This window comes from Saimiri boliviensis, chromosome 9 (assembly GCF_048565385.1).
Source record: "Saimiri boliviensis isolate mSaiBol1 chromosome 9, mSaiBol1.pri, whole genome shotgun sequence".
Lineage (NCBI taxonomy): Eukaryota > Metazoa > Chordata > Mammalia > Primates > Cebidae > Saimiri > Saimiri boliviensis.
Window position 1 is genome coordinate 44,172,152 of NC_133457.1, and position 23,808 is coordinate 44,195,959.

At 37.0% G+C, this 23,808-nt stretch overlaps 1 protein-coding gene across 3 annotated transcripts in view; it reads left to right on the plus strand.

Moving 5' to 3' along the window:
* RBMS3 (RNA binding motif single stranded interacting protein 3) overlaps positions 1-23,808 on the plus strand; it is a 1,456,421-nt gene that overhangs the window by 517,036 nt on the left and 915,577 nt on the right. The gene's annotated exons all lie outside the window — the stretch shown is intronic.

Consider the following 23,808-nt stretch of genomic DNA (forward strand, 5'->3'; position numbering starts at 1 on the left):
ATATGCTTTTAAAAAGTTCTTTAAGCAACACAGAGCTGTCTTCTTTGTCATACCTTTGGACTTAGTCTTATCAGCTGTTTTTAATTATAAACATTTTATTAAAATAGGTACTGGTTTAAATAATGTAGTATTCTAAGTATGATTTAAAACTATGATTTGCCTATATATTATACATATTTTATAAGAATACTAAAGCAGCATACCCTTACTCTGCCAGACTAGTGAACCTAATTAAATGTTTCATTTCTAAATACATTGAACTAGAGTCAAACTATTTACCAAATTTACTAAAATTACAGAACATTAAGGACCAATAGCACCTGTACTGGGGATTTATCATTAGCCAGGAAGACCAACTCTAACAGCACAAAACAGTCTGAGACTCCTCATACCTTCGTGCTTAGAAGCATGTCTCTCTTGAGCTACCATAGAGGGGAAGGGATTGCTGTGTAGTCCAAACCACTGTATGGAATGTACATTGATTTCTCTATGATGACTGCTTAACTCTCCATTGCCTATCCCAGAGAAGCTTTTTCATGTAGCTCAGTAATCCTGTGCTTTACAGACAAGAAACTTCCAGAAACTTTAAAAACAAATTCTGAGAGACCTATGAGCAAATGGTGCTGAATACTTTTTTTAACTCACATTTCATTGTCTTAGTCAAAGCAGGATTATTGAGTTATTATCTAAAATTCACTTTTTAAATTAGCAACTTCAACTATAACAACTTTGAAACTGGAATAAGTGTTTATTTTTTATTACTAAAAATGAATTCTGACAAAAAAATTATACTAGAATCTCTAGGACACAGCTAAGGCAGTGTTAAAAGGGAAATTTATAGCACTAAATACCTACGTCAGAAAGTTAGAAAGATCTCAAATAAACAACCTAACTTTACAACTAAAAGAAACAGAGAACCAAGAACAAACCAACCCCAAAGCTAACAGAAGCTGAGATCAGGCAGGGCACAGTGGCTCACATCTGTAATTCCGGCACTTTGGGGGGCTGAGGTGGGGGATCACCTGAGGTCAAGAGTTCAAGACCAGCCTTTCCAACACGATGAAACCCTCTCTACTAAAAATACAAAAATTAGCCTGGTGTGGTAGCAGGCGCCTTCAATACCAGCCATTTGGGAAGCTGAGGCAGAAGAATTGTTTGAACCTGGGAGGTGAGGTTTCAGTGAGCAGAGATCATCTCATTGAACTCCAGCCTGGGTGAGAAGGGCAAGATGTTGTCTCAAGAAAAGAACGAAAAAATCAGAGCTGAAATAAAGACACAAAAAAATAATCAAAAGATCAACAAATCCAGGAGTTGTGTTTTTTAAAAAATAAATAAATAAACAAAATTGGTCACTAGCTAGACTAACAAAGAAGGAAAAAGAGAAGTTCCAAATAAACACAATTAGGAATGACAAAGGGAATGTTACTACTGACCCCATGGAAATAAGAACAACCATCAGAAACTACTATAAATTTTCACACGCAAACTAGAAAACCTAGAAGAGATGGATAAATTCCAAAACACATATACCCTCCCAAGACTGAGCCTGCAAGAAACTGACTTCCTGAATAGACCCATAGTAAGCTCTGAAATTGAATCAGTAATGAATAGCCTAGCAACCAAAACAAAAAAAGCTTGCGACCTGATGGATTCACTGCCAAATTCTACCAGATGTACCAAGAAAAGTTGGCATGGTTCCTACAGAAACTCTTCCCAAAACATTGAGGAGAAGGGGCTCCTTCCAAGCTCATCATATAAGGCTAGCATCATCCTGATACTGAAACTTGGTAGAGACACAGCAAGAAATGAAAACTAAAGGCCAATACCTTCAAATAACATCAGTGCAAAAATCCTCCACAAAATATTTGCAAACCGAATTCAGCAGCACATCAACAAGTTAATCTACCATGATCAAATAGGCTTCAACCCCACAATGAAAGATTGGTTTGACATATGCAAATTAATAAGTGTGACTCATCACATATACAGAACCAAAGACAAAAACCGCATGATATCTCAATTGATACAGAAAAGGCTTTCAATAAAATTCAACCACCCTTCATGTTAAAAACTTTCAATAAAGTAGGTATTGAAGGAACATACCTCAAAATAATGAGAGCCTGTTTATTGAGTTCATACTTTGTGCTGGGTATATTTGTAGATATATGGATACAGAAATGAACAACATTAAAACAAAGCAAACAAAAATGATTCTACTCTCAGGGAGAGTTTAAGGAACTGCCTGAAGTCACAAAGCTCCTAAATGACGGAGCTGGAATCGAAACCTAGACTGTGTGATCCATGCTCTTCACTGCTAAGCTGTGGTGCTTTTCTTTTACAAAATTAATACCTTTAATTTTAAAGAAATTTGGGGTTTACAGAAAACTTGAGTGGAAATTACAGAGAATTCTGAATCCATTCACTGCTCAATCATGTTTCTTGACTTTTGATGCAGAAAGCAATGGAAAATGAATAAAACATTAGTATACCTAAAGAAAGTCCCCTCTCTTTTCTCTATACTTGCATTATAATAAAGAGTAACTGAAAATTTCCATCATCTTAAGTTATTCATTCATTCTTTCAACACATATTTACAGAACTTCTCCCTTGTGTCAGGCTACTCAAAAAGAATGATGAATTAACAGACATGAACCCTGACCTTACAGAGTTTATCAAAGAATATAAACCTTGGTATGGACAATATCAGGAATGAATATCTAATTACAAAAGACAGAAACATTAAAAGACAATGTGGCAACCATTTTAAAATCCAAGTTCTTTGTGAGGCAGTAATATTTCAGTGACACTTGGAGGATGAAGAAAAGTTAACCCTGCAAGGAAAAGAGGAAAGGTCATTTCAGGGAAGGCGATCAACACACACAAACTTACTGAGGAGGCAAGAATCTGAAGGTTTCAAAGTATAGAGAGCTGAGTTGGTAAAGGAAATGAAAAATGACTGGACTGAGAGATAAGAAAAAAGCCAGGAGAATTTTTTGTCACAAAAATCAAGAGAAATATGGTCACATAAGGTCAAGTAAGTAAGATTTTTGAAAGGTCCATTGGAGGATGTTGGTGACCTTTCATTTTTTGATATCAGCATTAACACAAGGGTTGTTATTATTGGTTTTCTAAAAAAAATTTCAAGTGCATGTTTTCTTATCAAGAGCCATGTTCTCAACGTTCTAAGAAGTGTCTAGTTAATGGCAAATTATAAAGTCATCATAGGTACGTGTAGATAATAATTATGAGCAGTTGAATATGCGAGGAAGAGAGAACAGTCACTAGAAAAGAAAGTGCATTCAGGGAGTTCTTCTTTCCTTTGCTTGAGACCAAATTAGAAAACGTTAAAATACTGTTTTCAGAAATCTAGTAGGGAGGGAGAGGCTGAAAATCCAAGTAGGAGGAGATAACTGAGGTGGTAGAAATGTTAATTTCTGGATACCCTGAGAGGGAGTGGCCTTTGCTAGAAGAACCCTCACTTACTCCAAGGTTATTAGAAGGAAAAAGAAAAGATGAGTAAAGGTTTAGGTCAGTTGTAGATTTGATGACAATATCAATTATATTTTCTATGAAACATGAGGTGCATAATTAGTACAGAGTGAGAAAGGGAAGAGATGGGGAGAGAAAGGTCAGACACTTGAAGTCAGTAAATGGTTGTGGAGAGTGGGAAAGTGAACTCAGAAACGGTAAGGATGCCACCCAGTGTTGGGAACTAATGACCAGTGAGATCAGCAAATTAGAATTTATAGTGAGATCAGCAAATTAGAATCAAATTTCACTGGGCCTAGAACTGAAATGAGAGTAGTTTACATACAGTTTCTCCCTCAAGTATCTTGATATTATATCCAGGTCTGGTCCAGTGTTTCTACAGTTATTAAGAGCCCAGACCCACTCTGTTTTGACACTCTGCTTCCTCTATCATTTGACTTTCATTTCATAGCAAAGATGGGTGTTCTGTTCCAATCAGCAAGAGAGAGAAAGAGACAAATAGAGTACGTCTACGCCTCTTTTAAATTTATTGTCGGTGAGTGAGGTAATTGAAATAATCACTTTGGAAACTAAGCAGGTTGAGGTGTTGAAAAGTCTTACTGTAGGAATGGGGTGACAGGAGAAAAAAAGTCATTGGAAATGAGGAACTCAAGGATGGAAAATCCAAATTATTAGATAGGTTATTCCCATGGAATATGATATCCAGAAAGATAGCCAAATGTAGGGAATAAAGAGACTTCTGTTGTTTTTCATTTTTTCCCTTAATTTCTATTTCAGTAGCTTTCGAGGTACAAGTGTTTTTTTTATTACATGGATGAATAATATAGTGGTGAATTCTGAGATTTTAGTGCACCTGTAATTTGAGTAGTGTACATTATACCTAATTTGTAGGGTTATTATTATTATTATTATTATTATTCTTAGCCCACCTTTCCCTGCTCCCCTTTCTGAGTCTCTAAAATCTATTATATAACTCTGTATGCCTTTGCCTACTGATAGCTTAGCTCCCGCTTATAAGTAAGAACACGCAGTATTTGGTTTTCCCCTCTTGTGTTACTTCACTTAGAATGATGGCCTCCGGCTCCATCCAAGTTGCTGCAACCATATTTTCTTTATCCACTCATTAGTCAACATTCAGGTTGGTTTTGCATCTTTTCAATTGTGAATAGCGATGCTATGAACATAGGTGTGCAAGAGTCTTTTTCACATAATGACTTCTTTTTTTTTTTTGGTGGGGGGGGATTATACCCAGTACTAAGATTGATGGATCTAATGGTAGATCTACTTTAAGCTCTTTAAGGAATCTCCATGCTGTTTTCCATAGAGGTTGTACTAATTTATATTTCCACCAGCAGTGTATAAGCATTTACTTTTCACCGTATCTCTGCCAACATCTATTGTTTTTTGACTTTTTAGTAATGGCCATTCTGGGTGGTATGAGGTGGCATCTCACTGTGGTTTTAATTTGCGTTTCCTTGATCATTAGTGATATTGAGCATTTTTCATATTTTTGTTGGACATTGTACATCTTCTTTTGAGAAATGTCCATTCATATCATTTGCCTACTTTTTAATGAGATTATTTGTGTTTTTTTTTCTTGCTGATTTAAGTTTCTTGTATATTCTGTATATTATATATGTATTCTATACAATATATTCTGTATATTTCTTTGTCAAATGTGTAGTTTGCAAATATTTTTTTTCTTATTTCATGGGCTGCCTGTTTATTTTCCTGACTCTTTTCTGTGCAGAAGCTTTTTAGTTTAAGTAGATTCCGTCTATTTATTTTTATTTTTGTTGTATTTGCTTTGGGGGTCTTAGTCATGAATTCTTGCTTAGGCTTATGTCTAGAAAAGTTTTCCAATGTTGTCTGCTAGAATTTTTATAGTTTCAGGTCTTATATTTAAGTCTTTGATCCATCTTGAGTTGATTTTTGTATATAGTGAGAGAGATAGGAATCCAGTTTCATTCTTCTACATGTGGTTTGCCAGTTTTCCCCACGTCTGTTAGATAGGGTGTCCATTCCCAAATTTATGTTTTTGTATGCTTTGTTAAAAATCAACTAGCTGGACGCATTTGGCTTCATTTCTGGGTTCTCTATTCTGTTCAATGGGTCTACTTGCCTACTTTTATGCCAGTACCATGCTGTTTTGGTAACTGTAGCCTTACAGTATTACTTGATGTCTCATAACGTGATACCTCCAGATTTGTTCATTTTGCTTAGGATTGCTTTAGCTATTTGGGCTCTTTGTGGATTCCATATGAATTTCAGGATTGTTTTTTCTAATTTTGTGAAGAATTAAGTGAGTATTTTAATAGGAATTGCATTGATTTTGTAGATTGCTTTGGGTAGTATGGCCAGCATTGATTTTGTAGATTGCTTTGGGTAGTATGGCCATTTTGGTGTTATTGATTCTTTCAATTCATGAACATGGAATTGTTTGTATCATCTATTATTTCTTTCAGCAGCATTTTTTAGGTCTCTTTGAAGAGATATTTTACCTCCTTGGTTTAGTATATTTCTCAGGGTGGGTGTGTGTGTGTGTGTGTGTGTGTGTGTGTGTGTTTGTGTGTGTGTGTGTGTGTTTTCTAGCTGTTGTAAAAAAAAAGTTCTTGATTTGATTCTCAGCTTGGTCACTGTTTAATGTATATAAGTGCTACTGATTTGTGTACATTGATTTTGTAACCTGAGATTTTACTGAATTTATCAAATCTAAGAGTCTTTTGGAGGAGTTTTTAGGATTTTCTAGGTATACAATCATATTATCTGCTAACAGTGAAGTTTGACTTCCTCTTTTCCAGTATGCATGCTTTTTCTTCCTTTTTCTTGACCGATTGCCCTGGCTAGGACTTTCATAACTATGTTGAATAGGAATAGTGAAAGTGGGCTTCCTTGTCTTGCTCCTTTTCTTAGAGGGGATGCTTTCAACTGTTCCACATTCAGTGTAATGTTGGCTGTGGGTTTGTGATATATGGCTTTTATTCTATTGAGGTAGGTCCCTTCTATGTCTAGTTTGTTAAGAGTTTTATCATAAAGCGATGCTGGATTTTGGTGAATGCTTTTTCTACATCAATTGAGATGATTATATAGTTTTCGTTTATAATTCTGTTTATGTGATGTATCAAATTTGTTAACTTATATTAAACCATCCCTGCATCCCTGGGATGAACCCCACTTGATCATTATGCATTATGTTTTTGATGTGATATTGGATTTGGTTAGCTAGTATTTTGGTGAGGATTTTTGCATCTATGTTCATCAGAGAAATTGATCTGTAGTTTTCATTTTTTGTGTATGCCCTTTCCTGGTTTTGGTACTAGGATGATACTAGCTTCCTAGAATGATTTAGGGGGATTCGTTCTTTCTTAATCTAATTTCAGTAGGATTGGTAGCAATTTTTCTTTGAATGTCTAATAGAATTCAGCTATGAATCTATTTGGTCCTGGGATTTTGTTGTTGTTGTTGGCAATTTTTTAATTACTGATTCGATCTTGCTACTTGTTATTGGTCTGTTCAGGCTTATAATTTTTTCTCTTTTAATTTAAGAAGGTTGTCTGTTTCCAGGAATTTGCTTGTTTTCTCTAGGTTTTCTAGTTTGTGCACTTAAAGGTGTTCATAGTAGTCTTGAATAATCTGTTGTATCACCTTTTGGTGTTCTTCATAATGTCTTTAGTTTCATTTCTAATTAAGCTTATTTGGATCTTTTCTCATCTTTTCTTTGTTAATCTAGCTAACAGTCTATTGATTTTATTTTTTCAAAGAACCGGCTTTTTGTTTCATTGATCTTCTGTATTTTTGTTTGTTTGTTTATTTCAATTTCATTTAGTTCTGCTCTAATTTTGTTATTTCTTTTCTTCTTCACATTTTTAATTTAGTTCTTGTTTCTCCACTTCCTTGAGGTGTGACATTAGCTTGTCTATCTTTCTTCTTTCACACTTTTTATGTAGGCAGTTAGTGCTATAAACATTCTTCTTAGCACCCCTTTTGCTGTGTCCTTGAGGTTTTGATAACTTGTGTCATTATTACTATTAAATTCAAAGAATTATTTAATTTCTATATGATTTCATTGTTAGCCCAGTTATCACTCAAGAGCAGATTATTTAATTTCCATGTATATTTGTATAGTATTAAGAGTTCCTTTTAGAGTTGATTCTAGTTTTATTCTATTGTGGTCTGGGAAGACACTTGATATCATTTAGATTTTTAAAAATTTGTTGAGACTTATTTTGTGGCTTATTGGATGGTCTATCTTAAAGAATGCTCCATGTGCTGATGAGAAGAATGTATATTCTGTAGATCTTGGTAGACTGTTCTGTAAATATCTGTTAAGTCCGTTTTTTCTAGTGTGTCATTTAAGCCTAATGTGTCTCTGTTGACCTTGTGTCACAAATATGTATCTAGTTCTGTCAATGGTGTCCTGAAGTGTTCCACTATTATTATTTTGCTGTCTATCTCATTTTTTGGGTCTGGTAGTAATTGTTTTATGAATCTTGGAGTTCCAGTGTTTGGAGTTTATAAATTTAGGATTGCAATATCTTCTTGTTGAATTGATCCTTTCATTATTATATGGCAACAGTCTTTGTCTTTTTTTTTAATTTTATTTTTTATTTAATTTTTAAAAATATTTTGTTATTGTACTTTAGGTTCTGGGGTATATGAGCAGATCAGGCAGAATTGTTGCATAGTTACATACATGGCAATGTGGTTTGCTTCCTCCAACCCCCTGTCACCTGTATCTGGCATTTATCCCCATGTTATCCCTCCCCAACCTCCCTAACCCCTGCCCACTTTTGAATGGGCTTGTTTTTTTCTTGTAAATCTGTTTTAGTTCTCTGTCGACTCTGGATATTAGCCCTTTGTCAGATAGGTAGATTGCAAAAATTTTTTCCCATTCTGGTGGTTGCCGGTTCACTCTAATGATTATTTCTTTTGCTATGCAGAAGCTCTGGAGATTAATTAGATCCCATTTGTCTATTTTGGCTTTTGTTGCCAATGCTTTTGGTGTTTTAGTCATGAAGCCCTTGCCTATGCCTATGTCCTGAATGGTTTTGCCTAGGTTTTCTTCTAGGGTTTTTATGGTGTTAGGTCTTATGTTTAAGTTTTTTAAACTTCATATGGAACCAAAGGAGAGCCCGCATAGCCAAGACAATCCTAAGCAAAAAGAACAAAGCTGGAGGCATCATGCTACCTAACTTCAAACTATACTACAAGGCTACAGTAATCAAAAAAGCATGGTATTGGTACCAAAACAGAGATATAAACCAATGGAACAGAACAGAGGCCTCAGCGGCAATGCCACACATCTAAAACCATCTGATCTTGGACAAACCTGACAAAAACAAGAATGGGGAAAGGATTCCCTGTTTAATAAACCATGTTAGGGTAACTGGCTAGCCATGTGCAGAAAATGGAAAGTGGGCTCCTTCCTGACACCTTACAGTGAAAGTCTTTGTCATTTTTCCTTTTTTTTTTTTTTTTAACTGTTGTTGCTTTGAAATCTGTTTGTCTGGTACAAGAATAGCCTTTCCTGCTTACATTTGATGCCCATTTGTGCAGAATAACCTTTTCTAATGTTTTATCTTGCATTTATATGAATCCTCTAGTGTTAGGTGAGTCTCTTGAGGACAGCAGACATTCGAATTGTCTTTTTTTAAAAATCCATTCTGTCATTCTGTATCTTTTTAGTTGATCATTGAGGCCATTTATACTTAATTTTAATATAGAGATATGTTCTCTTCATCATGTTAATTGTTACCTAGGTTTTTTTCCCCCATTCTGTTATGGTTATATAGGCCCTGTGAGATTTAAGCCTTCAAAAGGCTCTAGTTTGGTGCATCTAAGTCTTTTGTATCAAGGGTTATAACTTCTTTTAACATTTCTTATAATGCTGGTTTGTTAGTGACAAATTCTCTCAACATTTGTTTGTCTGAAAATAACTTTATTTCTCCTTATTTCTCCTTTAATTATGAAACTTAGTTTTATAAAATACAAAATTATTGGTAGACATTTGTACTGTTTAAGGAGGATGAAGATAGGACACAAATCTCTTCTAGACTGTAAGGTTTTTGCTGAGAACTCTGCTGTTAGGTTTTCCTTGGTAGGTTTCCCAATATTTTTGTCTTATTGCACTTAGAATTCTTTCCTTCATGTTGACTTTTAGATAGCCTCATGAGTACATGCCTTGGTGAAGATCTTTCTGCAGTGAATTTCCCAGGAGTTCTGTGAGCTTCTTGGATTTGGAGATCTTGATCTCTAGCCAGGAAAGGGAAGTTTTCCTCAATTATTCCCTCAAATAAGTTTTCCAGACTTATTTTTGTTCCTTCTCCCTCAAGAGCATCAATTATTTGTAGGTTTGGCCATTTTACATAATTGCATATTTCTTGGAGAATTTGTTCATTTATTTTGATTTTTTCTTTATTTTTGTCTGATTGTATTAATTTAAAAGCCTGTATTTGAGCTTTGAAATTATCTCCTCGACTTGTTCTAATATATTCTCATAACTTTCCACTGCATTTTGTAATTTCCTCAGTGTGTCTTTCATTTCCAGAATTTCCAATTGGTTTTCCCTGATGATATCTATCTCTTGATAACATTTTCCATTCATATTTCAAACTACTTTTAAGATTTTCTTTACAATCATTTTCACCTGTTTCTGATATCTCCTTTGGTAACTTAATAATTGATCTTCTGAATTTCTTATCTAGTATTTTAAAGATTTCATCTTGGTTTGGGTCCATTGCTGGAGAGCTAGTGTGATCTTTTAACTGCGTTACAGCACCCTGTTTTGTCACACAACCACATTTTGTTGTCGTTGTTGTTGTTTTTCCTTCTCATTTGGATAGACTATTTCTTCTAATTATTCTCTAATTTATGTTTGGTTTGACTGTGTTTCTTTTTTGTTTGTTTTTAAATTTATTTTTTACCTTAAAGATGATACTTTAATGCTTATAGTTAATTATAGCCTAATTTAGTTCTCGGTACTTTCGGGATGAAGACTCTGTGGAGTTCTTTGGTTATAGAAAGTCTTTGTATGATGGCTTTCCCATATGCTTGTTGTAGTAGCAATCAATGTACTCAATGTATAAGCTAGTTCACTATCTCCTTATGGGTTGAAATGGTAGAAGTATTTAAAAGCTTATCTCATTCCTTGATTGTATGTACTTTTCTATTTATTTTCCCCAAGTATTGTATTTACTGGTTTGATGGTTTAGGCTCCAGGCCAGTAGGGGTGGTGTCCCTGTATAGGAACGACTTGTGGATAAAGCAGGTGGATAAATGAAGTCCAAGCCTTGACGAAGGTGGCTAGAGGAACGCTCTGTGAGTTGCACTGAGGTCATATCAGAGGGAAGGGTTGAAGCCACCTCAGTTCCCCTTCCAGGTAAGCAGGAAAGAAATCCACCTCACAGATACACTCGTATCCCAGAGCTCTGGCTGTTCAAATCAAAAAGGCATCTCTTTTCTTCTGTAGGAATGTTGATGTTCCAAGTAGAGAGGAACTGTGACTGTTTCTTAGGCAAGCTTGAACCTGGAGGGCGCTCCTCTTCTGGGGATGCAGTCACCCTGATGTGTTTCAGAAAGATTGCCTATGGTTGCACCATCACCAAGCTCCTGTGGGAAAAACCCTAACTTTGCCTACAGTGGTGGACAAGCAGGGAAAGACTTCTTCTCCAAGACCTTTCACATACACCAGGGATGTCTGATTGTTGGGACAAAGCTGAAGACTCTCTACTGAGCCCAGCTATGCCTCTGCTGAAAGAAGCTTCCCACCGGTGGAAAGATCTGGTGCTCAAGGCATGCCCTCCAGATTCCTTTGCCCCACGAGATTTTCCCTTGTTGTAGTTAACTCCCCCTTCCTCTAGGATTTGGCACCCCTGGGAGCTAGACTACTGTGAGTGTTGTTGCTCCTCTGGGTCTAGCTGAAGTTGCCACACTCCAGGCTCATGCTAGGAAATGTCTGCAAGTGATTTGGTGACATGACCTGTCCTCAAGGTTCCAGCAATGGGTAGCAGCACCATCTCTAATGGGGATGACAGGGGAGTGATGTCGACTCTGAAATTCCTTGGTTATTGATAACCTTAGTGTGTTGGCTTTCTTGAATGCTGGTTATATTTGTAATGAACTGGTCACATAGACAGACTCAGGACCTCTTGGTTAACCAGAGTGGTACAAGCAGTGGTGATAGCTGATATTGTACAGTTGTCCTGGGCACAGTGTTATTCTTTCAGGAGATGCTATAATGGATTCTATTCATTAGCCTTCAGCCAGGAGGTGGCACTTTCAATAGAGCCCCAGCTATGGTAGCAGTGGGATTTTTGCTCACCTTTTATTGTCCAGGGCGCACCCTCTGGTATCTCAGGCAATGGTCAGAGCCACGTAGCTCCCAAGAGATTATGTCCTTTGTGTTAAGCTACCAAGGCAGGTGGCAGGGCAAAGCCAGTTGGGGTTTGGGTCAGGAGGGTTTGTGCTGAGTCTCCATATGAGGGCAAGCAGAAGCCCCTGCAAGTGTTGGGAGATGAGAGTGGTGTTCAGGCCACTAGGTTGATGTTCCAGAGGGGAGCATTGCTGCCTCTATTGCATAGAAGAATTGGCACAGGGAGTGAGGAGTAGCAGGCGGTGGTCAGCCCCACACAGTTCCCACACACTTGGTGAGGCCAATTCACTCCCACAGTGTTCCAATGGCAGCAGCAAGCTGAGTTCTGGTCAGCCTGTAATCAGAACTTGCAACTGCCTGGAGTCATAAGCTTTACCAGTGCAGACAGCAATGGTGTTTTCAGGCCACCTGCCTTCCCCTCCCTGTTGGCTGCAAAGCTGGGTGCCTGACTAATACAGTTGCAAGGCCTGCACTTTTCCCCCTTTTCACTCTCCCTTGCCCTGGCCCTGGCCAAGGGAGTTGTTCTTCACTCAAGGTTATATCATGAAACCCTGTTGGGGCCTTCTTTTAACCTGCAAACACTGCCTGAACGTTTTGGCTGTCCTCTGCAGGGCTCCCTGTGAAGAACAGTGAGAAATGGATGCCCTCAGTCTATGCTGGAGTCTGAGTGCATGCAAGGGTCTTCCTGCTACTGCTCTTACTGTTATATTCCAGGACACTCCTCAAGTCAGTTCCTGTGCTGAGTGTGGCTATGGCCTTCCCCTATAGCCTGGACTTTTGTGGTCTCTGGTTGGGGTGTGTATTCCTGAAGGCAGATTCCTCATGACACACTCTGGGGACTCACAGACTTTAGCCTGACTCACATCATAGGCTGCAGCCCCCTGCTTCCTTCAAAATGTCTGTAGATTTCCTTTGGTTTTCCTGTACAGTTCCTGTGTCACTTTTGGAAGAAAAGTTCACAGTGTGAATCTCTACCCAATATTTTATCCTTTTAAGTGGGAGAGTTATGCTAGCAATGTCTCTAATCAGACATCTTGGAAAAAAAAACCCTATTTTTAATAATTTTTATAATTTGGAGGATCCAAATCTAATTCTGATTTTCTTCACAAATATGACCTTTATTTTACTTTAATGCTTTACTTAAATTATAAAGTATGCACATAGTGTAAAATATTTCAACTACATAGAAAATTATACATTTAAAAGGCCAAAAGCCTTTTTTTCTTCACCTCTCCATTCCTAGTGCCACACTTCAGAGAGACAATTTTGTTTAAATCTGTCCAGAGTCTCCTTGATGGTTAATCCAAAAATTTAATATGCTATGCTAATTTCTAGATTTGATTATCACCTTTATATAGTGTCTGTTGACTTCATGTTAGGAAAAATTTAAGAATTTAGCAGAGTTATAATTCCAACAACCTCCTTTCCCCTCCATACTTCCTGATTTTGTTAGTAATATTATTTTTGTTTTAAAACAGTTAATCCTCTATTTCTTTATCCTAAACTTTGGACAGTTCTATTACATCTACTACATAATATAAGGAGATTAGCATTCTTCCTTCATCCTTCTGTCATCCTCTTTCACCTCCTACTGCTAGGCTTAACATGTCAAGAATTCCGAGTTTTAAATCTTGTTCTATAATTACAATTCTTCAAGACTTTATCCATAAGTTGATATAAAACTTTGAAAATGTTACAAATAGAATTTATGATTGTATGATAATATTAATGTTACAATCCAAATGAAAAGTAAAGTGTCTAATCTCATGGAATGGAGTCTGTGTTCTTCTTGAAGACAGTTTTTGCACAACCCTCCAACTTAGTAATCTAAATTAAAATGCGTAGTGTGTAGGCCTATGATTCGACTGCCATTCTGTCTTTGTTGTTGTTTTAAATTTTATTTCTAAATTAATTCCATTGCTTCCTAGTTGTCATAAGTTCTCTTTCCTACATTTCTCCCTAAGTTTGCCGAAGTTGATTGTTAATTTTTTTTAATATGAGAAAGAAAAGATGAAAAGTAAAATTTCAGAATTCTTTCATGTAACTCTGGCTTAATAGTTGTTACTGCTCCATTTATTCCCTAACATGAAATGTTGATAATGAGAAATAATGTTGATGCCATTTTTATTGTTATTCCTTTAAAAATAACACGCTCATGTTTTGTTGTTGTTGTTGTTGTTGTTTTCAGGAAGGTTAGGACATTCTTCTAGCAGTGTTAACCTCTTATCAAGAGTATAAGCCCCAAACTTTTCTCATTGATTTCGAAGAGTTGAGATGAATTTTCTCTTTGTTCAGTTTATTCCTCTGTTTTCTTTGTTCACTTCTCTTTGAATAATTTTTAAATTAGATTTTGGACATTCTGAATGTATCTTCCATGTCTCTTAATGTTTCTTTAATATTTCCCTTCTCTTTATCTTTTTGGACTGTGTTCTAGTTTTCTTTGAATTTATGTTACCTATTTTATGTCCTTCAGTTGTGACCATTCCATTGTTCAGTCTCTCTAGCTGACCTGTTATTTTGTGATCATTTTATTTATTTTCAAGATCTCATTTATTCTTTTAAGTGATCCTTTTAATAGTTGCCTATCTTATTATAGATGACTGTTTCCTCAGATTTCTCTGAGGAAAGAAGTCGCAGTTTTTTTTACAGCTTTTTGGTTTTGTTTTTACGTTACATTTACTATCATCTGGGTCAATGTTCCTATTGTCTTCTTTTGTTTTTCTCTTTGAATTAGTGAATTTTCTTCAAATACTAAGTGAACCTTGGTTGCCTATTTATAATTATAAATTAATAATACATTGGTTAGTGTAAATAATTTGTCTGCATTTCTTGTACAGCTCTGGAGCTGTTGTCCCAAGTCCTTATACTCTGAAATAGAAGTCCTATTCTATATAAAATAATGGACCTGTCTGTGTGCAGATTTCCCTTTAGACAATGTGGACAGGGAGTATACTGCCACTGTTGTTACCAAGCTAAAGAACATTTTATTTTGAGATATTATTGATTACAATTCTTACGTGCAAAAGAAAAAACTCACTTTGGTTAGTTGAATCAGGAAGGAATTTATTAAGAGATGCTAAATAAGTAACCTAACTATCGAGAGAATTGGAGGATTCGTTTCTAGAAGAAACTGTCAGACAACAAAAACAAAAACAGTTGATAGAACCTCATTGAAGAACTGACCTAACCAGGGAACTCATGAAAAGGTAACTTGTTCCTTAGAACCTCTCTCCCTCTGCTGCCTCCCTCAGCAGTAGAACAGATGCCCTCTGCCCAGCCTGCTGCTTTATATGGGTCATTTCCAAATCAAAATCTTGTATGGATACAACTGATTGGGGGAACTAACATTACCTATTGTCATTCTAGTTGCAATGGAGACTAGGGAATAAAGACTGTAAAAATTGTACTTCAGGTAGCAGTATTCACAGTGTGGAGAACTATCAAAAGCAGAGAGTGCTCCAAAGATTCAGAGCAGTCACAAGTGTCAGAGATCCCCTACATGAGAAAACATACTTGACTCTGTTTCCATCTTCTGGTCCAGCTGCTCTTCCTTTTAACTACACTGATCCAGTGACTTTATACCTGGCTTTCTACCTGTCTTTAGTCCTAAAATACACACGAATGGTCCTCTTACTGATAAATCTTTCTCATTAGAAAGCCTACCTGAAGCTTGAGATTCATTGCTGCTGCCAACTGAACAGAATATGAAATTGAAGGCGTTGGCCAGCTCCAGCTGTGTATAGGAAATCCTTTAACTAATTATCCTAATTCTCAACCCCAGTCCACCTGTACTCTCTGTAACGGCTGATTTTAAGAATGTGAAGGGGAGGTCCACCAGAAAGCAATATGTCCACCTTCACTGCAGCCTGTTTTGTCTATTTTCTCTGATCTGATTTATGCATCTGTATGGCCCAACTAACTGCTATCTTCCAGAAATTAGTCAACATTTATGGTTTGCTGACTGCATACTTCCTTTTTCTGTGCTCTTGTAGATGAATTATCTATCCATGTCCTCGTTATCATGTTAAGGAAGTGTTTTGTTACAATGTTTAGTCCGTATTTTAGATAAGAAAAAGCAAAGAAAATCTTATGGCCAGTGCCCCTCTCTGTCCTCTGCCCATGTTACTTACACTGGGGGCTGGCAACTTTTTCTGTAAAGGGTCAGATGCAAATATTTTGGGCTTTATTGATAGTGAAGTGTCTGTTGTAGCTATTCAGATCTGCTGTTGTAGTACAAACACAGCCATAGACAATATATAAAGAGACAAGTATGGCTGTGTTCAATAAAAGTTTATTCATGAAAACAGGTGGCAGACCAGATTTGGCCAACAATGCATCATTTTCCCTCCTCTGGTTTTCATGAAAGGAGCTGAAGGAGAGTACGCTGCTAGTTTCGGCACTAAACAAGGAATGAAATATTTGGGGATGCATCTAAGTTACTCAGATTGAGTGACTTGCTTCAACTCTCAAGCTCTCATTGCCTATAGATGTTTAATACATTTTCATTGGATAAATGCAGATTTAAAAGCACAGCATCCTACCCACAAAATACTTTGTTTTACTGTTGTCTTGTACCAATGAATGATAATTTCTAGAGGGCTGCTTGTGACTTTGCTCTTTACAAAATGAAAGCATCATTTAAACAGCATTTTCTAGTGTAAAACACCCTAATATCAGAAATATTTTCCTTAGAAATTGGTATGTTTACATACAAAGGAGAAGAAAGGTAAAGATCTCCAAAATTCATCTTAGAAAACCAGAATTGTATGTTGTACAAACACAATAATTAGCATATGAAGAGAGCACAACAATGAATGGTGATGCACAATCTCTTTCATCATATTTTTTCTTAAATGGAAAGCATATTGACACTTGGAGGCAGAAAAAGGACAAAAATGAGGAGAGTAGTTATAATACAAAATATTTTAAAGTTGAAACGAATCAGAAAGTTGCTGAAAACTTACTTTCTCCACACAATGATTATGGCGGATTTGTGACAAAAGTAGATAATATTTTCCCCTTTCATTTTATCCGTGCAGGACTTCAATAGCAATAAAAAATCCCTTTAACTTCAATGTTCAGCTTGACATTTGTGTATGCAAACTGGAGAAAATGCAGCTCTGAGGTTGTCTTGGAAAGAGCAGTGAACCTTAGGGGGTAGGGTTTGCGCCTCCAAGGACGGGAAAATATTCATGTTCTGCAGGGCTGACTCTCCTTGCTTTGTCAGTTGCTTCTGCTGCTGTTGAGGCAGGTGACTCTCTTTGGGTGCTACTTATAAATGAGAAGTCTTCACTCATCACTGCCACTGCAGTGCCACGTCTTTGCTTTGCAGCCAGGTTTTCTCCCACATTCCTCTCTCAAACATCACTAAGAACTTCCTAACTGCCACCTCCAAGGGATTTGACTTTTTTTTCTTTTTCTTTATTACATCTATTTAAGATTTATTTCATTAACCACAATGATAGTGAATACTCAGATACAGAAGGAATGATTCAAAATCTGCCAAGAGTTAAAGGTCAAGAGCCAAAGTCAGTGGCATTTGTACCCCAGGTCAATAAGAGTTTCATCCACCATTTTGCTTTTCCTGGATTACTGAATCGAACATCCTGTTGTGAGCTTACCACGACTTCTGAAAAACAGGCACCACCAGGGACTAGGACTTCATTTTTTTTTTTTTTTTCTGCGTGTGCTTCTTTCTTGGGAAGAAAGGGATGAAGGGGAATAAAAGAATATAAATATATTTATTATGGTTAAACTATACACTTAAAAATAGTAAAGATGAAATTATATATAGATATTTCACCTCAATGAAAATATTTTTAAAATTAAAAATATATATGTACATAGTTTAAAAAGAAAAAAATCGTAAATGTCTGCAGATAACCCCTAAAACTGAAAACAAGAAGCAGCAGTAGGAAAAATAATAATTTTTTCCTGAACACACATGCATATTTGCTATTTTTCAGGGACAACTACTTTCAATTCTCTTAGTGGCTCTTTTGTGTTTATCTTTACTTCACTAAATAACATATTTATATTATTGTTTCTTTCTTTTCATTTTAGTATTATCTATAAACTCTCCATTCTGGAAAGTGAAGACTTGGTTCTCTTTCTCATCCTACTCTACCATATGGAGGTCAACAGCCCTTTTCCCCAGTGTAAATATTTTATGTTTAAATACTCTTTATTTTTTTTTTCTTGCCTGATTTCCCTGGCCAGAAATTCCAACACTATGTTGAATAGGAGTAGTGAGAGAGGGCATCCTTGTCTTGTGCCAGTTTTCAAAGGGAATACTTCCAGTTTTGTCCATTCAGTGTGATATTGGCTGTTGGTTTCATAAATAGCTCTTATTATTTTGAGATAGGTTCCATCAAGACCTAGTTTATTGAGAGTTTTTAGCATGAAGGGGTGTTGAATTTTGTCTAAGGCCTTTTCTGCATCCATTGAGATAATCAGATTTTTTTTTGTCATTGGTTCTGTTTATGTGATGGATTACATTTATTGATTTGAGTATGTTGAACCAGCCTTGCATTTCAGGGATGAAGTCAATCTGATCATGGTGGATAAGTTTTTTGATGTATGCTGGATTCAGTTTTTCAGTATTTTATTGAGGATTTTTACATTGGTGTTCATCAGGGATATTGACCTGAAATTTTCTTTTTTTGCTTGTCTCTGCCAGGTTTTGGTATCAGGATGATGCTGGCCTCATAAAATGAGTTAGAGGGGTTTCTCTCTCTCTTTTTTTTATTGTTTGGAATAATTTCAGAAGGAATGGTATCAGCTTCCCTTTGTACCTCTAGTAGAATTCAGTTATGAGCCTGTCTAGTCCTAGACTTTTTTTGATTGGTAGGCTATTAATTACTGCCTCAATTTCAGAACTTGTCATTGGTCTATTCAGGTATTCAATTTATCCTGGTTTAGTCTTGGAAGTGTGTATATGTCCATTTCTTCTAGATTTTCTAGATTATTTGCATACAGGTGTTTATTGTATTCTCTGATGGTAGTTGGTGTTTCTGTGAGATGTGGTGATATACCCTTTATAATTTTTTATTGTGTATATTTGATTCTTCTCTCTTTTTTCCTTTATTAGTGTGGCTAGTGGACTATCTATTTGGTTGATCTTTTCAAAAAGCCAGCTCCTGGATTCATTGATTTTTTGAAGGGTTTTTCATGTCTCTATCTCCTTCAGTTCTGCTTTAATCTTACTTATTTCTTGTCTTTTGCTATCTTTTGAATTTGTTTGCTCTTGCTTCTCTAGCTCTTTTAATTGTGATGTTAGGGCATCAATTTTAGATCTTTCTTGCTTTCTCTTACGGGCATTTAGTGCTATAAATTTCCCTCTAGACACTGCTTTAAATGTGTCCCAGAGATTCTGGTATGTTGTGTCTTTGTTCTCATTGGTTTCAAAGAACATATTTACGTCTTCCTTAATTTCATTATTTACCCAGTAGTCATTCAGGAGTGGATTGTGCAGTTTCCATATTGTTGTGCAGTTTTGAGTGAGTTTCTAAATCCTGAGTTCTAATTTGATTGCACTGTAGTCTGAGGGACTGTTATGATTTCTGTTCTTTTGCATTTGCTAAGGAGTGTCTTAATTCCAATTATGTAGTCAATTTTAGAGTAAGTGCAATGTTGTGCTGAGAAGAATGTGTATTTTGTTGATTTGGGATGGAAAGTTCTGTAGATGTCTGTTAGGTCCACTTGGCCCAGAGCTGAGTTCAAGTCCTGGATATTCTTGTTAATTTTCTGTCTCATTGATCTGTCTAATATTGACAGTGGGGTGTTAAAGTCTCCCACGATTATTGTGTGGGAGTCTAAGTCTCTATCTAGGTCTCTAAGAACTTGTTTTATGAATCTGGGTGCTCCTATATTGAGTGCATATGTATTTAAGATAGTTAGCTCTTCTTGTTGCATTGATCCCTTTACCATTATGTAATGCCTTTCTTTGTCTCTTTTGATCTTTGTTGGTTTAAAGTCTGTTTTATCAGAGACTGGGCTTGTAACCCCTTCTTTTTGTTTTCTTTCCATTTTCTTGGTAAATATTCCTCCATCCCTTTATTTTCAGCCCATGTGTGTCTTTGCATGTGAGATGTGTCTCCTGAATACAGCACACAGATTGATCTTGATTCTTTATCCAATATGCCAGTCTGTGTCTTTTAATTGGGGCATTTATCCCATTTACATTTAAGGTTAAATTCACACATCTCCTGTATGTGTGAATTTAATCCTTTCATTATGATGCTACCTGGTTATTTTGTCAGTCAGTTGATGCAGTTTCTTCATAGTGTTGATGGTCTTCACAATTTCATATGTTTTTGCAGTGGCTGGTACCAATTTTCCTTTTCATATTTAGTGCTTCCTTCAGGAGCTATCGTAAGACAGGCCTGGTGGTGACATAGTCTCTCAATATTTGCTTGTCTATAAAGGATTTTATTTCTTCTTTACTTATGCAGCTCAGGTTGGTTAGATATGAAATTCTGGGTTGAAAATTGTTTTCTTTAAGAATGTTGAATATTGGCCCCCACTCTCTTCTGGCTTGTAGGGTTTCTGCAAAGAGATCCACTGTGAGACTGATAGGCTTCCCTTTGTGGGTAAGCCAACCTTTCTCTCTGGATACCCTTAACATTTTTTCCTTCATTGCAACTCTGCTTAATCTGACAATTATATGTCTTGGGGTGTCTCTTCTCAAGGAGAATCTTTGTGGTGTTCTCTGTATTTCCTGAATTTGAAAGTTGGCCTGTCTTGCTAGGTTGGGGATGTTCTCCTGGATAATATACTGAAGAGTGTTTTCCAACTTGCTTCCATTTGCCCTGTCACTTTCAGGTACATGAATCAAACGTAGATTTGGTCTTTTCACATAGTTCCATACTTCTTGGAGGCTTTGTTCATTCCTTTTCAATCTTTTTTATCTAATCTTGTCTTCTGGATTTATTTCATTAAGTTGATCTTCTATCTCTGATATCCTTTCTTCTGCTTGATCGATTTGGCTATTGATACTTGTGTATGCTTCACAAATTTCTTATGCTGTGTTTTTCAGTTTCATCAGGTCATTTATATTCTTCTCTAAACAGGTTATTCTAGTTAGCAATTCGTCTAAACTGTTTTTATGGTTCTTAGCTTCCTTGCATTGGGTTAGAACATGCTCCTTTAGCTAGGACAAGTTTGTTATTATCCACTTTCTGAAGCCTACCTGTGTCAATTCGTCAGACTCATTCTCTGTCCATTTTTGTTCCCTTGCTGACAAGGAGATATAATCCTTTGGAGGAGCAGAGGTGTTCTGGTTTTTAGAATTTTCCACCTTTTTGCACTGGTTTCTTTTCATCTTTGTTGATATACCTACTTTTGATCTTTGATGCTGGTGACCTTCAGATTGGGACTCTGAGTGGTTGTCCTTTTTGTTTATTTGATGCCATTCTTTCTGTTTGTTAGTTTCTCTTCTAACAGTGAGGCACCTCTGCTGCAGATCTGCTGGAGTTTGCTGGAGGTTCATCCAGACCCTGTTTTCCTCAGTTTCACCAGAGGAGGCTACAGAATAGCAAAGATTGCTGCCTATTTCTTTCTCTGGAAGTTTTGTCCCAGAGGTGCACCCACCTGATGCCCACTGGAGCTCTCCTGTATCATGTAACTATTGGAACTTACTAGGAGGTGTCTCCCAATCAGGAGACAGAGGGGTCAGGAACTCACTTGAAGAGGCAGTCTGACCCTTAGCAGAGCTCAAACCTTGTGCTAGGAGATCTGCTGCTCTCTTCAGAGCTGTCAGGCAGGGATGTTTAAGTCTGCTGAAGCTCCACTCAGCCACCCCTTCCCCAGGTGCTCTGTCCCGGGGAGATAGGAGTTTTTTCTATAAGCCCCTGACTAGGCTGCTGCCTTTTTTTTAGAGATACCCTGCTCAGAGAGGAGGAATCTAGAGGGGCAGTCTGGCCATAGTGGCCTTGCTGAGCAGTCATGGGCTCCGCCAAGTTCAGTCTTTCGGGAGGCTGTGTTTACACTTTGAGGATTAAACTTACTCAAGTCTCAGCAGTGGTGGACGCCCATGCCCCCACCCACCAAACTCAAGCATCCCGGGTTGAGCTCAGTCTGCTGTCCTGGCAGTGAGAATTTAAAGCCCGTGGATCTTAACTTGCTGGGCTCCTTGGGAGTGGAACCTGCAGAGTCTAACCGCTTGGCTCCCTGGCTTCAGCTCTCTTTCCAGGGTAGTGAATGGTTTTGTCTTGCTGGTTTTCCAGGTACCACTGGGGTATGTAAAAAGAAATTCCTACAGCTAGCTCTATGTCTGACCAAATAGCTGCCCAGTTTTGTGCTTGATACCCAGGGCCCTGGTGGTGTAGGCACTGGAAGCAATCTCCTGGTCTGTGGATTGTGAAGACCTTGGAAAAAGCACAGTATCTGGATTGGAGTACTCTGTTCCTAACAGAACAGTCCTTAATGGCTTCCCTTGGCTAGGAAAGGGAGCTCCCCAATCCCTTGCACTTTCTGGGTAGGGTGATGCCACACCCCACTTCAATTCACCCTCTGTGGGCTGCACCACTGTCTGACCAGTCCCAATGAGATGAACTGGGTGCCTCAGTTGGAAATGCAGAAATCACCCACTTTTTGCATTGGTCTCACTGGGAGCTGCAGACTAGAGCTGTTCCTATTTATCCATCTTGTGCTTTTCCCAAACATGTATTTTTTATATCACATTTGATTGGTAATTTTTTCAATATAAATTCAGGGTTGCAGATCTTTTATTTTTAGAGTTTCAAAGCCATTTCTCCTTTGTATTTTGGCTTCCGTGCTTCTGTTAAGAAATCTGATGCTATTTTGTTTCTTGATGATTTATGTGCCAACATTTTTTCCTCTGTGAATGAAGAAATTTTTTTTCTGTTTAGCTATGTTTTACTTATGCACAGCAAATAAACACACAACAGTTTTTTAACTGCCCACATAATGTCCAAGATTATTTTTATGAATGTTTAATTTTAAGCATGATCTGTTTTGAAAAGTGCTTTGCAATATTGCTCAGCATGAAGTTGACATTCTGTAGATATTTATCGACTTGAAAAGTTAATGGTCCCTGGACATCCCTTAGAATAATTTTTTAATAGTGTATGGTACACAATATGTTCATGTGGGAGTTCTGTGAGTGTGTGTGTGTGTGTGTGTGTGTGTGTGCGCGCGCGCGGCAGCTAATCATCCAGCCACTTAATGGAAGGAGCACTGCAGATTGTCTTGGTGCCCCAAGGAACAATTCCCCCCTACTGAGTTGCCATATCACTCAGCAGGGTTGAGACCCTAGCAATGGCATAAGTATTATGATTATTTTCCAGAATATTACCATCTGCTCATTTGATCCATTAACCTCCTATTGTACCTCATAAAAGAAATGTCCAGGCCTGGAAGCACATACACTGTAGAACCAAACAGAGGAAGAGATGTTAGTCACACATTTTGCTTTGGGAACAGAGGTCAATTTTGCTCTCGTTTTATTTTTTTCTTTCATATACAGTTTATTAGCTTTCTTGTAGGGAGGTGGTAGATTGCCCACATAAATGAAATGATCCTGGTCTAGTTTGTTTATTGCTGGTGACAAGTTAAGATAAATCAATTAACATTCAATGCCATCCTTTTTTAGTGTCTTTGAGGAGAAGAAAAAGTAAATGAGCTAGTAATGAGCTAATAGCTGGTTAAATTAATGAGCATGTTTTCACACTCCCCAGCTGGCTTTTTAAACCAATCATTGTAACACATTGAAATGATATAATTTTTACGTTTGCCATATGAGGTTTGCTTATATGAAGTTATAGAATGTGAAAAAAGATGTGTTTTGGCAATTTATCTGAATTATTTGTGCAAGCGTTTTTCGGTATTTTCCATCACCTAATAATAGTAAATACACAGAATATATACTATGTGTTAGACATTGTTGGATGAACTATGTATGTTAATTTATTTAGTCTTCAAAACTA